The sequence below is a fragment of the Apteryx rowi genome, unplaced genomic scaffold, assembly GCF_003343035.1.
Source record: "Apteryx rowi isolate R43461 unplaced genomic scaffold, aptRow1 scaffold_35, whole genome shotgun sequence".
Classification (NCBI taxonomy): domain Eukaryota; kingdom Metazoa; phylum Chordata; class Aves; order Apterygiformes; family Apterygidae; genus Apteryx; species Apteryx rowi.
Window position 1 is genome coordinate 1,770,411 of NW_020449974.1, and position 16,509 is coordinate 1,786,919.

Below are 16,509 nucleotides of genomic sequence, written 5' to 3' on the forward strand. Positions count from 1 at the left end.
TTTTTTTTTTTTTTTTTCTTCCCAGCATGGAGTATCTGTGCAAAGTTCTCCACACTGATAAACTGGTTGCTTAATCTCTTGAGGCTGCTGCCTGTGGAGTTAATTTTTTGCACAACTGTGGGAATAGCAGCCAAAATGTGCTTTAAGTGCCACATGCTATGTCTAGATAAGCGATGTAAAGTCAAGTGCTTCAAGGCCTGTTGTTTCACAGCACCTGGCCTTGTTATTGTGGTGCTGCTGTTCTGTGCATGGGTTTTGGTGGTGCATTATTTCTTGGCACTTGTGATGTGACATGTTATTGCTACCTTAAATGGTGCAAAAGAGGATTAGTTAACAGAAGTGAGAGTTCACACAGCTGCCTGCTGAGAGTGGTGCGCGCCATCTGCTTTTACACCTCTGTACCTTAGTTTGGACAGGATTTATGTTTTGTAATATGAACACAATCCAGACCAATTCATTATTGGAGTTTTACAGGGTTGGGACAAAGCTGAAAGAGCTGTTTGTGGTTCACTGGCAGGTCACGGAAAGACTGGTTGAAAGCTGCAATGTGAAGGAGGTCCTGTGCAGGAGAACATGATAGYGAAGTATTTATCATGAGCCAAAGTCATGGTCTGCTGGAGAGCTGTAACAGTAACAGGCACCTAAGAAATGCCCCTTTCCTAAGCTCCTGTTTTGGAATCTGAAGGAGTGTTTCCATAGTAAGCGAAGCTCGTGAGGCAAGCAAGGTAGCCAGACCAAGCCATTTCACGTGGGATAYGGAGCATGGGACAGACTTGTGGATCCTTCCGCACTAAGTCTGTCTTTTGTGTTGTCTGTCATTGTGGGAGACTAGTTTTAGCCTCTGGGTTTCTCCTAGTACTGAACTTATATCTAAAGCCAGGGGTTTGGGGGGGGGGGGAGTGTCTATGCTTTCCTTTAGCCAGGTTTTCCCACTGGGGATTTCCCTTCCATCACAGTATTTGCATGCTGGACCTGACCCTATCCATGTTGTTTCTAAGATTGTGGAGTTATTGGATGGAAACTGGAGCGTAGGTCTTGCGATGGTGTTTGGAAGCTAAGAGTGGAAAAGTGATCACTCATTTAGCTTTGACCACATTGTAATCCCAGATGAAACATCAGCCACTGAGATGTGACCGTGTAGCTACGCTGGCAGCTGGACTGTCTGTAATAATCCTTCCACCATTCCCACTTCCTTTTCTTTATACCCAGCTGCATTATATCAACTTTGAGGAAAACTCATAATGTTTTGGATGCTGTGTGTTTTTTTTTTTTTTTTTTTTTTCCATTGGTCTGTAGTTTTGAAGCCTGGTCCTGACTGCTCTCATCTTCCTTCCAGCCTCCCCACCTAAGCAAAGCTGAACCAGATTTAGACTCTTACAAAAGACACGCACAAAAAAAAATGGATTTGGAATTATATGTGAATGGAGAGACCGATGACTTATATGAGTCAAGGAGAAAAATACAGGTGAGATAAAGCATGTGTAGGCTTCTAACTCTTTCTGCTTATGAAAATTTATGCAGAAGCAAACTGTGATCTGCCTTGAAGAAGCAGTTTCCTTTGGTCACGCTTTCTAGAGCGCAGCTAAGCAGAGCCCAAGCCTGCAGGAGGTGCGGGCAAACGGGTCGTTGTACTTTGACCCGCAGGTCCTGTTCAGCTCAATGCCTTGGGGTATGGCGCATTAAACTGTAACCGTTTCTTCTATGAGAGTTATGGTTTTTTCTGAGCATCCACACACAGACTCAGAGCAGTCAGGGAAGAGAGCTTCAGACCTGGAATAGAATTACTTAGGACCATTTGCTGGATTTTATAAATGAAGCCATTTAAAACTATACTGCATCTCAGATGTGTACTCATTGGGGGGGGGGGGGATGCTATGGGCCATGTCCCCCAAATTATCTGCCTGCTTTGGCTTTGGGTGGAGGTGTTGCATGGGTAGGGGATCCTGGAGGGGTGTGATGACCTGCTGGGTTGGGGAGCTGGGCTTTTTCCTCCCCTCCTTCCCTGGTGGTCAAAACTGGCCACAATCCTCTCTTGCAGGGAACAGTTTTCCTGCAAAAAAATGTTAGATTTACCCCACTAAAGAGCACTAAAGATCAGAGCACTGATCCACCCCACACAATACCTGGTACAACAAACTATGTCTGATGCAAACAACAGCTCAAAAAATAGCAAGCATTTTTTAAAAGTTTCTCACGGACAATTTTGCAAGTGTGCATTAGCTATTTGTAGCTTATGAATAAGAACCAGTCTACTGTACATGGCTAAGCACTACCAAGGATGATCTGCTGTATGCAAATCAGTCATCAAAATTAGCTTTTGGCTAGGACACCTAGTCCGGCTAACCCTCTTCACTAGAGTGCAAGATAGTTTCTGCATTTTGCTTCCTGGTGCTTCGTCCAATCCCCTTTTAATTCTTTTAAAGGTTGTCACGTTCTCCTCTTCTTTGTCTTTCTCAAAAAAATTTCTCTATTTTCTGTTAAACATTGCCCGTGTATTATGCAGCATTTATCACTGTGCTTTTCTCATTTCTYTCTGAACCAGTACAAGGTACTCTGGTTGTACATGGAAGGAATAATAATAATTACTTGCTCATCTGAGTGAGCTTGTCCTAATTTTCCCATTCTGCCTGAAGGCAGAGACCAAAAAATTAAATTCAAAACCCTGTCTTCATATCACACAATGCAAGGTCTAATTAAGGAAACACAAACTTTTTTTTTCCATTCATCTCAATGAAAGAGTAGAACAGCTGCCCAGAATGTACTCAATCTGAAGCAGTTACAAAGCATAAAAATGTAAAAGCAATAAATATCACAATTTTTTTTTTTTTTTTTTTTTGCTTGTGATTTGAGTTCTAGAGCCCATCAGCTTCATGGTTCCCAGCTTGTCTCAGTAACCATGGATACCAGCAACAGATTCTGTTTTAAAAGAAAATTTGAGATTGTAAGTTGATCGCTTTAGGAACATGCTAAATATCACAAGATGGTAATGAATCACGAAGTTGCAATATTCCCCTCTGAACAGAAGCAGCCACATTCTGGGCTCACAGATTGTTTTTTTAACACCAGAAGCAATTCCAAGCATTCGTGCTGATCTGTGGCTTGACTGCGGAGATCTCAGCAGTAAGTCCAAAAGGTCTGATCTCCAGGAAAAGTTCTGTGCCTGGAGCACTGTAGGGATGGGAATTGAATTCCTTTTGTCTTCTCTGATAGAAAAAAGGGAAGTCAGGGAAGGGCAAAGTTTCCCTTCCTGCCCTAAAGACAAAGGAACTTTTTAGGATCTCTGTGGCTGCATCTAGTTCATAAAACATGCAAGAACCCATCTTTTGTCCCTGGGGGTAAGTCAAGAACTTGGGGCTCAACCACTCGGCTGCGCCTCTACCCCAGAAATTTCAGCAATTTGTACCTGGTTACCTCCTTCACCCTTCAAAAGACTTCTCCTCCCAGGGCAGGTTGGTTTGGTGGTGAGAGATAGAGGAAGTACTCCAGATTTATTTGTTGACCAGTAACCCAGTTCATTTCCCTTTTGAGTCAAGAGCTGCACTTCCCTTTCTTGTGCTAGCTAAACCTGCTGATGCCAGTTATCTCTGTCTGAAAGTGCCTGTACAGTTGTTTGATGTTCTCAAAAGCAGTGATAGTGCACATAACATCAGGAAAAGCAAGCTTCTGCTGACCGCATCAAAAACCCATTGAACAGCTGGCTTGACCTGCCCCATCAACAGAAGAAACTGAGGAGAAAAACAGCCCCTAGGAGCAGCAGCTCCAGGGAATAGTCTGCTTCAGAGACAGGCCACCACCTGGAAGCCAGCTCTGGGACTGTGGCTATACTAAGTGCTGCTCAGCTGAGGATCTGGCCCAGAAATCTCTTGGGACCAGCAGCAACCTGTGCTTTTCAGGTCAATGGATTCTCCTGCACAGCAGACAGATGAACTAAGACTCTCAGGATAAAGAGTGAAGCTGGGCTGTACACAAGTCAGTCCTATGACTGACCATAACTGTACTCACTACATGTGAGAGCCTGTGCAGGTCTCAGGCAGTGGCTTTAAAGCTGCAGTAGAAAGACCTCTTCAGGGTTCATCCTGCATCTGATTTTAGCTCCAGAAGCTTCACTGGCAGCTCCTGATGGTTTGGGGAATCAGCTAAAGTCCTCCTCAGCCATTTCCAGCTGATGACAACCCCGTTCACCTCAGCTTCTGTGCAGGAAGTCTGAAATGTTCAGGAGCCAAATGAGTTGTGTATACACAAGTCATCTCTTCCAGTTCATTCTGCAGACTGCAGCTTCACAGCTCCTATATAGAAGTGCCCTACATATGACCCATGTATTAAATGGATATATATATGTATGCATGTGCAGTTGCCTTACACTTGACTTTCAGAGGTCCAACATTTTCAGGGGTTGCTGGATACCCTTGAATAACTGATAAAGAGYTTTCATTACTTTCTAACTGGACAAAAGGTATGCATCAGGGATATATGTGAACACTAAAGAGGTCTCAGATGATAGAATTTATAAAAAAGAAGATTTGCAGAAYGGGAGCCATAGGCTGGAGATTGAAATGAAGACAATGTTGAAGAGGTTTTGAGGAAATAAAACACTGAGGACTCTGCAGGAGAGGTTTTGAGGGCATGGTGGAAGATAAGAGAAGATGCACATGCACATGTGACTGAGAAATTACAGATATCCGCTGAGCAGGAGGAGTCCAAAGAAGAGCAGTGAACCCAGAAGTATGGGTCTGTGGAAACAAGGGGAGGGAAAGGCCAGCAGGTGGAGTAAAAACAAGGTTGAGAAGATGAAGCAAGATGAAAAAACAGCAAGCCGCACTGAAAGAGAAGAGGAAATTCAGAGATAGCCAGAGACCAGAGACCAAAAGGGAGCCACGAGGATGCACAGAAGATGATGAGAAACCACAGTCCAGCTAATGCAGAGACAGAAAAACTGGACATTCACACCAATGCCAGGTGGAGGATCTGCGTGACAGCAGACTCCTCCTTGAGAAAACACAGTTGTTCTCTCAGTAGGAGAGATCCAGAAAATGGAAAGAAGTGCTGTCTGCTAGGAGCAAACACTGAGGCCACAGCCGTGTGGTTCAGAGGAGTCCTGAGGAAGGGGAAAGAATCCACTCACTGTCARCCATATGAAGAAAAGACGCTGCAAGATCCCTGTTTGGCAGTCAGACTGACTTCCCGGGGTTGAAGAGTCTCAGAGGGACAGAAGTGCAGGCATCGGGCATCACTGCTGGGAAGAAGAAGAGCCTGGGCRGAAAATGGAAGAGCTAAAACAGCCAGTGCCTTGCTCAAAAGAGACAGCAGGGGAATTGCAGGAACTGCAGTGCTGTATCAAAGGATTGCCCAAGGAAAGGGACAAAAGATGAAAGAAGCAACTAAGTCTAAGAGAAGAGTCAAAGTATCTTCAGTCTGTAGCAAGGGACACCTCCAGAGAGCAAGTCGTTCACCCAAAGACCCAAGTTCCTTTGCGGAGGCACAGACTGTCCTGTCTATAATGGGAGGCAAGGGCAGCTGGTTCATAACTGGAAGTGGACACACTTGGATGAGATGAATGCAGGCTAGAGAAATCAAGGAAGTTGCTCACCAAACGCTCTGGAGGCAGGATGCTGCTGCAGTCTGGCAGGGGAATGGAGGGACTTCTCCCCTGCCACGCAGCCCAGGGCTCACAGCCATCAGGGAGACCTTGGGGTGGGCAGCAGTCTTCTGTCTCCTCCTTTCCCCAAGTCTGGGTACATCCAACTCCCCCGGCCCCGTGTCACGCACAAGCTATCGAGGGCCTTCTGTTRGGGCAGACTCTTGGGCAACAGCATCACCGAGTCCTGGAAAGGAGGCAGGGAGCAAACAGAAGATCTCATCAGGACCTGTTCTCCTTCATTCAGGCACCAGAGTTAGTTCTGCTTTGCATTTTCTGTTTGTTTAATCTGCCTTTTGTTCTCTTTCTTTCTTTTCTCCTTTTGGCAGTGCAAGTCATTCTCTTGGATCCAAAGCAGCATTTGCTGGTAGCAAGCCTTTCCTTAGCATCCTCCCTGGCTTCACTGCTTTCCTCCTTGACTTCATAAAAATCAAGCAGCTGGCACAAATGCGTGCAATTGTCACAACTGTCCTACATATTTTGGCAGGTAACTCTGGAAAGGGGAAAACTTTCCTCTTTCTTTTATAATCCCCTTAGAGAGGGCACTTTCACTCTTCTGTTATTACAGCAGGAGGGTTTTGCTCCTCCTGTGCATGCTTTAATTCCCATCCACCCAGATGGGGTGTCAGTGCTGGTATTCCTCAGGGAGGGGGTGGAAATTGCAGCTGCAGCTGGTGAACCACAAGGTGAAAGTGAGTAATAGTCAGAAGCCAAACTTGCCAGCTGGGTCATGCTGCACAGCAGGGTGTGAATCTCGCCCTCTCCAAGGCAGCTCAAGGTTTCACCATGGTGGAGGCAGAACCAAAACCTGCCACTCCAGAGATGAAGGCAAATTGAACGTGACAGCATAACTCAGTGGGCTGCAGAGCTTCGTGGCTGGGTGCCACTGYCCCCAAGCAGTTCAGGGCACTGAAATTCTCATTGGTGGCAACAGAACAGCGAGAGCCCATTTTCAGCCACTGCCTCTGCTTTAGGGCAGCCTTCTGCTGTTCTGGGGTTACTCCCCCTGCATAAGCAGGGGAGTCACATCCACCCATCATGGAGGCCCTGGAGCTTGCTCAGCCTTGGTGTCTCAGGCTGATGAGAGCTGCTGCACCCTGAGGTCACTCAGACCCTGAAGCACATCAGTCTGCTGCTTTATGGTTTTATTTTCTCTTGGGCAGCCRTGGAAGGTCCCAGAGTAAAAAGGTAGTGGGATGCTGTGGGAGGGCTGTAGGGTTTCCAGCTCAGATGATCCATTAAGGTAACCAGCAGCAGGATCCTCCCTTTGCCCAGTCAGTATTGGTGTTTGGCAGCTGATAGATGACCTGGTGCAGAGACGCTGTTCCATGACTCCCTGTGGAAAGGAGTCACCCTCCCAGCCTTTAAAAGGCTGGACCCATCTGGGCCCACCAATAAGTCCCACAGCTGGTATCCTTACGCAGTCCATTGAGAGAGTCGGACAACCTAAGTGTTGTTTGTGGAGCCCCTTGGAGCTGGCAGGTGCCCAGAGAATGGGTTCAAAACCTCCTTCCTGGGACACACAGCTTCACTTTGTGCTTCCACCCAGCTGGTATTCAGGTGGACAATCTCCCATTTATGTTGGTACATGTCGAGGAGAGACAGGGCAAATGCAGGGGCTTCCTCAGGCAGGAGGCAGCCACAGAGCCTTTCAGGTGGCAGCCAGGTGTGGAGCTGCATGCAACCAGATAGTAACTTCATGCTTCAGGGACTTCACGTACCCCACCAGCTCTAGTTTGGGTCAGAACCAGGCGGTGATGAAGGTTGGGTAGAGAACAGATAGGGAACAGAATGAATATAGCAGTTTTTACAGATATAACCCAGCCTTTGGGCATCTTCACCTTCAAAATCTACCCAGCTGAGATGGACTTCTCCATAAGCCCTATTTCTCTGCAGAGCTGCACTGTGCTATGTAGTCTCACAGCAGAGGAGGACGGTTTCTTTGGTCCCTCCCTCAGACCATGTTAATGGCTTAATATTTAGTTAGCATGGCCTGAAAGCAGGACCAAAATGGTTACAGACAGGATCATAGTTTATGCTCAGAGATGGATTGGATATGAACTGCAGGGTGACTGGTATCTCCTCCTAAAACTCCTCCTGGCCAGTGAGATTCCAGGTCACTGCAGATGAAAGAAATTTCTGTTCTGTCCCAAAGGAAAACTTCTGCCAGCATCAAATTAAGGTCAAGGGACAGAGCAGGGAGACAGCCTCATTTCTGCCTGGCAAGGGACTCTGGTGAGGGACTCTGCTCAGGAGCAACTGGTACTGCAGTCACRTTTGTCCCACATGCCCACACACAGGTGTCCTGCACCAGAAGAGCTGGAGAACATTTGTGTAGCTGTGCACAGAGGGACTTTCTCCATCCTCCAGCTAGCAAGACATCCTTTTGGGTTGTCTTGTGTGAGCTTCTCACACTTTGCAGTGGGACTCAGTAGAGGTAAAGAGCCAAGCAAGGCAAGAGGCTGCTATATCAGAGAACGATCAGGCAGTTATTGCAGAAGTGGAGGTGCTGCTGGAGGTGCCACCACCTTTGCTGAAGGTGAGCTGGCAGAACAGATGATCCAAGTGTTTCTCATCGACTTCAGTGCAAAGTCAGCCATGGAAGGATCAGTGGCCCAAGAAGGTTTAGGAGTTCCTGAAACACCTYCACCATTCCTGTACTGATGTCTGCCCTTAGCTCAAGTCACTGACCTGCCAGTCACCACCAGCAATCACTACTCAAGAGATTTCAGTCCCACTAAAGTGTCTTTTTTTAAAAAAAAACAGTTATTTTTACTGGAATAACTATGGTGTTGCAGGTGGCTGTTCTCAATGCTCAGCAAGACAATACGGAATTTTGAGTTTCAGAAGAAATCAGTCCTGAAACTGGAACTTTCTTAACCATCCTGTCCTTGCTTTTATTGAGCATGGCTTCTGTATCCAGCAGCTCTGGTCTGCAGTGCCACATGAAAAAGAAATCAGGARGAAAACAGACAGCTCCTGAAGCTAATAAAGCAAATGCATCCTTTTATAGGAAAGGAGATGTTACCTCCCCCTCACCTCAAACACTATGGAGCAGCTCAGGGTGCCAAGTGCCTTGATATTGCYCTATGTACAGTCATTGCACCTTTTTCACCTCCTCTTGTTCAAGCAGTTTTGTTTAAAGAGAAGACACAGACCCTGCTCAAGCATCCTCCTTTGATTATTGTTTCTCAATAACCTATTTTAGAAGATGATGGTGGGTGCAAGCTGGGGAAAAAGCTGTTCCTAAACATAGCCATGATTACACTGTCTTCTGGTTTATTTTCTTTCTAAATAACGCTAAATCTCTATTGTTTGTGGGTTCATTTAGATTTTTAACTCTGTCCTGAATTAGGGACTTTAAAGTGTGAAGTAGAGAAAATAGCAGGTGTTCTCTATATTGGGATAACAGACTGTATTGCACGAATATCTAATTACTTAACTTATAAATGTTGGACTCCATTATGTCCCCCTGTTTAAARTTATTCAATACGGAAAGGATTTTGGCCATTAGCACAAGCGATTCTGTGTTTCGGATCAAGCTGTTTGTTACAGGATCGATCAGCTGTAGAAAACCTGGCTGTGTCTTTCTGCAGCCACCCACTAGGGGACCCAAGCTCGGCCCATACCATTTGACAGCCTGGCCCAGAACTCACCTCATTTTTAGTACAAAGAAGTCCCTCGCCACCCAGAGTTTCTCCTGTCTTGACTGTAGTAGCTACTCTGCCCTGCAGGCTGGAGCCTGTGATCTCTGTGGGCTGCATGCTTGTAAGAAAGATGAGTAAATTGCAATCTGCAGAAGAGAAACAGTTCTAGGTCATAAAACTGAGAAATAAGGATGGATCACAGCTTCTAACACATCCCACGTTCATTGTCTGTGTTGCCTCCACGCGCAGAGCTAAGCCTCACACCYATTCCCTCCCATCTGTCAGGTTTACACATTATCCTATGCTAGTTCTTGCCTTTCCTTGCTGCCCCTTCCATTAGGGCATTAAGGATGGTACTAGCTGGTTCAGGGTTTTTCTTGCAGGAGCAGTTACCTTCAAGCCATGCCTATCCCTGAGTTGACCTCACCGACCCTTTGGGGTCCTCCCCGAGAGCCCAGTCCAGCAGAAAACTTGCCCAAGGCTCCCAGGGGTGCAGCTAGCCAAGGACATCCTGCATCCCACCTTGGGCCAAACTGCCAGGTGGGGGGACATGATTTGGGGTCACGGCCATTTCAACTGTAAGTTTGTTCGGCAGATAGTCTGCTGATTTGGGATGCCTCTCTGCAAGTTATCAGCAAGTTAGATGATGCAACAGATGAGGGTTTGGAGGCCTGCTGGGGTCTAAATGGCACAGTACCCGACATGTCCGAAACATCTCCTGAGCATCAGGTATAGGTGCTCTTCCTAAAACACCCCACGCGATCCACACCTCATCCAGGAGATGGCAGCAACACATCTCACATCCCACCCGTGTCACATTTCTATGGCAACACCAGTGAAGCATCCCCAAGAGCTAGWGGGTGGCCACAAGGTTAGGGAAAGAGCCATTGCTTCCCAGCAAACAGCCCGTCTCTCAACTTTGCTTGGCTGGGGAAACACAGAAAATGGTTCATCTTCTACTTTGCTCTTTGCCCAGCATCTCAGTGAAATAACTGAGGTGGCTAACAGGGCATTTCAGTTGAATTGATCAAGGTCACTTATTTTTTTCCTCTTTCTTTCACTCTCTTCTTTTTGCAGGAAGGAAAAGTGTCTGCAGAACTTGCACAGATCCTAGATATGCAGAGGAGGGAAAATGGCAGCATTGACAGCAAAGTGTTTACAACAACACAAACCAAGTATAACAGCCATCAGCAGGGAGCAGCTAGAGCAGCAAAACATTCATTAGCCTAGCTCTGTTCATGCTGTTCATAAACAGTTGCTCTTCAGCATTGAGAAGGCTGGCTGCTCCTTCTCCTGCCTTCTAGCATGTTACAACCCAAAATAAGCTCCTTAGCACATGTGGTATAATCCATCTTCAAGCTTGTGGCAGGAGCAGCAGTGGGAGCTAATTAGCATGCACTAATATGCATGTTAACAAAATCTAGTTCCTACAGCAGGAAAACCATTATGGTTGTTCCCATTTATTTGCACGCTGAATTTTCTGCGGTTAGACACCACATAACATCGAGTTGTCACTGGGGACCTGTTCCTCCATCTGTGGCTAATGCGACTCACATTAAGGGCAGGTTATGTACAGGTCATGCAGCTGAGCTCTTGGAACCCAGCTCAGATCTGCTCCAAAAGACTGCGACACCCCTGAAGTCTGATGCGAACTTGCTGTCATTCCTCAGAGTCAGGACATAGCTCAAATAGTTGTTCAAGGAGGGCAATGAGGGTGTTTAGAAAGGGATTTGCAGTAAGGTTTCAAGGTTGCTTTGCTACCTTGATGCTTTGTTTAGCCACTCTCTCCTGCTCTCAAAACTCTTTCAAATGAGAGTTAGTCCCCCTCAGCACTGAGGGGGATAAGCTGGCAGCCCTAAGTTGTTCTCCAAGTTATTCGTAGACTCATAAGCCAAATGCTGCAGCTGGTACATCATTCTTTTTCCAATGAAGAGTAGGAATGAACCCCTGTGCTCCTCTCTCCCAGGTCTTCTCTCCAGTCACTAGATCTTTCCCTTTGGGATTTTAGCTCCAGCAAAGGATGCTGACTGCAATAGTGTCACCCCTGCTAGGATCTGATACAGCACAACTAGGCATCTCTGGTGCTGTTCTAGTCCAGACTATGGCCAATGAACTGCTGTGGTTTCAAGTCCTAGCTACGGACTGACACAGCAGATGCATCTCTGTAGAAAAAAACACATCATTTGGGCATTGGGATCTATAGATAACTGTCAGATGACTCCTACTCTTGTCTAGATTCAGTTTCCCTATCTGAACGGATTACACCTACTTTACATAGGAAGTCTCCTATGCAGGACATTGAGCAGATCCCACCTTATTTCATTTTATAACTTTAACAGCTCTACCAGGCTGCAGATTTTAATTCAGCTGAGCAGTGTGTCACTTGAGGAGCAGCAAGAGCCTCTCTCCCAAGGGAGGAGGATCCAGGAGCAATAACACAGCCATCAGGGCAGGGACCTCACCAGATAAAGCCAAGGGAGAGCAGCCAGGTTCAACTGGGAGTGCAGACCACCAGACAAGTTCACAGTGATGAGACAGGTTCGAGACCAAGCTGGGAAGTCAATCTGCAGGTCAGGATCAGGTCCCATAATGGCCAGGCAGGTTCACAAGGACAAGGCAGGTCTGGGATCAAACTAGGAAGCATCAGTCTGAAGGTCAAGATCAAAGAGGTCCATAACCAGGCAGGGAAGGCTGTAGCTGAGCTGAAGACCAGCACTTTCACAATACAGTTCAAGTAGGGGCTGAAGGCCCTGGACTGAGCTTAAATAGAGCTTCTGGGCCCATGGGCAGGGTGTGGGGAGGCCCCAGGTGAGGCTGGTCAGGGCCATTAAGGCTCATTAGTGCCCTGAGGGCCCCGACACCCTGCTGCAATAGCAGGGATGTCTCCTGTCTTCCAGGAAGCACAACATGGGATCGATAAGATGATATTCTTCCCAGGGTGGTACTTATTTTGGCTGCTGGAGATACTGGACTTTTTAAAGCTATCTGATTTAGGTGTTACAGCTTTTTGTCTCCTTGGCTGTCTAGAGAACAAGCCTGTAGCCACTGTTGGGAGGGGATCTAAATACCTCCTTGATCTCTTGACATTAGGTGTCATCCTAGATATAACATTAAGAGACGGTGCCTATCAAATACAGCCCTTTGGAAACCTGTGGTCCTCAACACCCATGGGAGCCGTTAACCCAGTGCAAAACATTGTGGCCAACCTCTGTCCTGGGGAATGGAGGAGCTAAGAATTAACCCAGGTCATCACACTCACACAATCTCTGTCCTACCACTAGAGCACATCTGAGCTCAGAGGAGACCTCATGAAACTGCAGACCCTTGGCCTGCCCCAGGCTTGCTGGCCCTTTTGGTCACTCCCCAGAGATGATGTATGGTTTTGTTCTTTTTCCTGTTCTAACTTTCTCTGCCATGATTATTTGCATGTCTGTCAGAAAGGATTCACACTGAGTTAGCAGAAGTTCATTCACATACGCAGTCGTTCTAGAGAATTGCTGTGCACCAGCAAACCAAGACATTTTGGATAAATAAAAGCTAGAATACAAAGTAAACTGCTTATGCAGATAGCATAAAGCATCAGCAGTGTTTGCAAAGTATGCTGATATCTTCTGCTAGCAGGTTGCTTATGCAAGGAAAAGTAACAGCTCACACTACTGTCCAAACCAGCATAAGAAATGACTAGTAGCTGAGCTCAGTTTTTAAAGCATGAACAACCTCCAGGTCAGCTCAGCCATTTCCAAGGAACAGGATCCTGTTCTTGAAACCCAGATGCTGCTCCCATCCAAGAGAGGCTGCAATAAGCCCAGCCTTTCRGAGCAAAGAGACTTGGACATTAGAATTGTTTCTGGAGCAATCCCTCAGCCTGTTACATCTCCTTTTTTTGTGGAAGAGAAAAACAGGAAAACTCCCAAAGGAGAAAAACACACCTAAAAGATCTCACAAAGCTCTGGAATGAGAATGAGATAGTCAGCTTCACATTTCATGTACCGAGGGATCATCCGTAGCAAGGAGCAAAGGAGCTCTTCCCTATAGACCGCAGCACAAGCTCATCCCTGAACTAGGCTTCACCACCAACCTGTGCTTCTCAAACCTGCCCTCCAAGCCCAGACCCGCATCTCTGTGACAGTTCCCCCTGTCCAGGCACCAGGCATTGCCCTTGGACACTGCGGAAACATGCAACCAAGGCAGATGGACCTTCTCCAGAGGTCTTTATTCATGCAAAGGAGTCCAGAAGGGAGCATAAGGAGTTTATCTTCTTCTGCAGTGCCCAGCACTGGCTGCTGGGAACAAGGTCCCTCTAGTCTGCGTGTGTGTTGAAGCCAGCAAGTTCTTAAGATGCATGTACACATTATACATGGAGAAAAATTACACGGAGAGGGATAGTTGCAAGCTGGGCTCCTGTGGCTCTTTCCTCCATCAACAGCTCTTGTCTTTAAATAGAAACCTTACTCTTAAGCGTACAACAGACAGGCACCCTTCAGGACGGGAATATCCTGCATTACCATGTAGGGACAAAGTCTCACAGGCTGCATGTAGGATCTGTCTCTTGGACACCTCCGCTCATCCTTCAAAGCCTCTGGCTTGCAGGGGGAGCAAGTGTCTTTAATGAGACAGGACAAGACGGGAGCCCTGGCAGGGCAGATCCGCGAAGGCCAAGTGGGAAGGAGGAAGAGCTCAGCAGAAACCAGGCACATTTGAAATGAAGGGTGAAATTGTCTCTACTTCATTCTCCACCCTCTCCACCTCCCCAGGAGAGAGTCTGGGTTCATCAGCAGCTAGGAAGACATTTTGGCCCGGATTCAGGAAGCCTATTAGGAACCACAGTCCCAACGGGAGCAGAAGGCTCCTAGGGCCTTTGAGGTTTGGGGAGCCGGAGCTGAGACCGGGCAAAGGCCACGTGTTCCCTCAAGGAGGCATTGGGATTTTCCCAGCACGGAGGGCACTGTCGTTGTGCCCCCATGCCCGGGCGTGAGGAGCGCGGCTGCCTGCACGGCTCCGTCCTCCCAGCCCTGCCGGCTGCTGTCACACCATCTCCTTAGGTTTGCAGGAGACGTGAGCTCACTTGCTTAGATTAGCCAAACAAAACAAGCTGTGTAAGACTATTCCCAGCTCAGCTTTGACATTTGCCAGAGGAGATTTCAAGCGCTCGGGCTGCCGCCTCCCCGGCGCGCTGCGAAATGCAAATTTTGCAGCAACTCCACATCCCCGTCCTCTCGTCTCCTGCCCCAGCTCCACGGGTCTGGGAGGCGTCCGCATCTGCATCCCCTCCCTCGGTGACACCTGAACTGGCCGCYGGTTGTCATAGAAACCACCGGTCCGCCTGTCTCCCCTCGTCCTGCGTGCCCGGGTAGCGATGCTCCGCTCCTTCTGGCAACTGCTATTCGCAGTTCTGGGCGTTCAGCGCTGCCGCGGTTTCCCCATGCATCTGGGAACGCAGCAGCCGGCGCGGCCGGGAGCGTGCTCCCGACCGGCGACGTTTCTATAATTAACAGGAAGCAAAGGCAGATTGGGGTCAGCCCGCGTCACGGGTGAACCACCCCCCCCCACCGCGAGTATTTCGCCGGCCGCGGGAAGCCAGCGTCAAAGTGGGCTTCAGCCCTGCAAATGTTCTCGTCTCGGCGGAATCAGCGTGGTCAGCGCTCCCGGATTCGCAGGCCTGCACGCRCAGGGGAGCAACGAGGCAGCCTCGTTCACAGCTGCACGTCTTGAAAGCGGGTAGGGATGTGAATGAGCAGAGCTGGCTGCAACGCCTTTCGAATACTGCAGGGAAGTCTTTCATCAAAAAAAAAAAAAAAAGAAAGAAAGAAAGAAGGAATCCAGTCCCCAAAAAATCAAAATAATTCGTCTTTTTTTCATAAAGCTGTGGATGTTATTAAATACAATACATTGCGTTTTAAATTTAAGGGTGGGTTGATGCTTTTGGATGTAATCCCACAGCCTCTCATTTTTCTTTTATGGTAACAATTTTGTTATTCAGTCTAGATCGCTTTTCTGGGAAATCTTCTCCTGAAATAATTAGAACTATAAAGACAAGGCCAAGATGCCTGTTGGAAGGCAGAAATCACCCATCTCTCAAGGTCTCAGTCTTCCTCCCTCAGCCCTAGGCTGTAGCCAGGGAGCAATGCCGCTGAGAGCTCGTGACACTGCGTCACCAGATGCCCGGGCCTCCTCGACCTTAAATCAGAATTGCCAACCTACCAGCTGCTTGATTTCACCTGGGATTTTCTTCCCTGGGGAGTTAGGCACCAGATCAACAGGATTTGGGCTTCTGGCTCAGACCACACAGGCTGGCATCCTCTGGGTCACCGGAGTCGAGTAAAGATGCTCCCAGTAGGAACTTTGTTTTTCCGCGGGACCCACAAGGAGCTCACGCGTTTCCTGGTGCTGTTGGACAACAGCCCTTCCCAGAGCAGCAGAAGCGGCAGTGTCTGCTCTCCTCCGGATTTGCAGCCCGCGCCTCTAGACTCCAGCGCCGAACGCCGGCTCCCCTCCTGCAAGGAGAGACGGCCGGTCCCCAGCTCTCCGCGCTCAGCGGCTGGAGTAYGGTAACGGCTGAGTCCTGCTCCCCTTTCATCAGAGCCTCTCTTTTCTGTCTGGCTGCTGAGGGATGCCCCGGAGCACTGTTATTTTGGGACCTTCTCCCCTTTCGTCAAATTGGGTCACAATTGGCAAAGAGGTCCCAAAAAACTTACAGGAGAGGGGCTGGAAAGTGGCCAAACGGCTCAATTGCAAAACCTGGTTTCCTTTGGGAACCAGGCTAAAAATAACAAAAGCAAAAGACACTGTCTTCAAGCAGCGAAATAATCCTTGAGCCCTTTAACTCCTTGCTTTGTGGCAAGTCAGGAAACCACGGTCCAGCACTGTCCAGCGCTCTGGGCGTGAAAAAACAGTCTCCCTAAAAACACCCTGGCTTCACACAGACMCCCCCAGGGTGGGTTGGGGATGGGAAGGAAAGGAGACAAGCGAGGTTGCACGTGCAAGGCATGAGAATGAGCCCAGGAGATGTCTCCRATGTCCCAGCAGATGTGCTGGCCCATGCCTGAAGCTCCCCAGGCTCAGCCACGTGACCCAGGGAGGATTTGGTCCCGCTCACGAGGAAGGATGCGGGCTTTCCTCTGCCTCCACCCGCTGTTCCTCCGTGGGCCTCTAACCAGTCGAGTGTTTTCTCCCAAACACGAGCACTAATCAGACAGCATGTTGTGTCTAATTACGACTCGTGAGAAA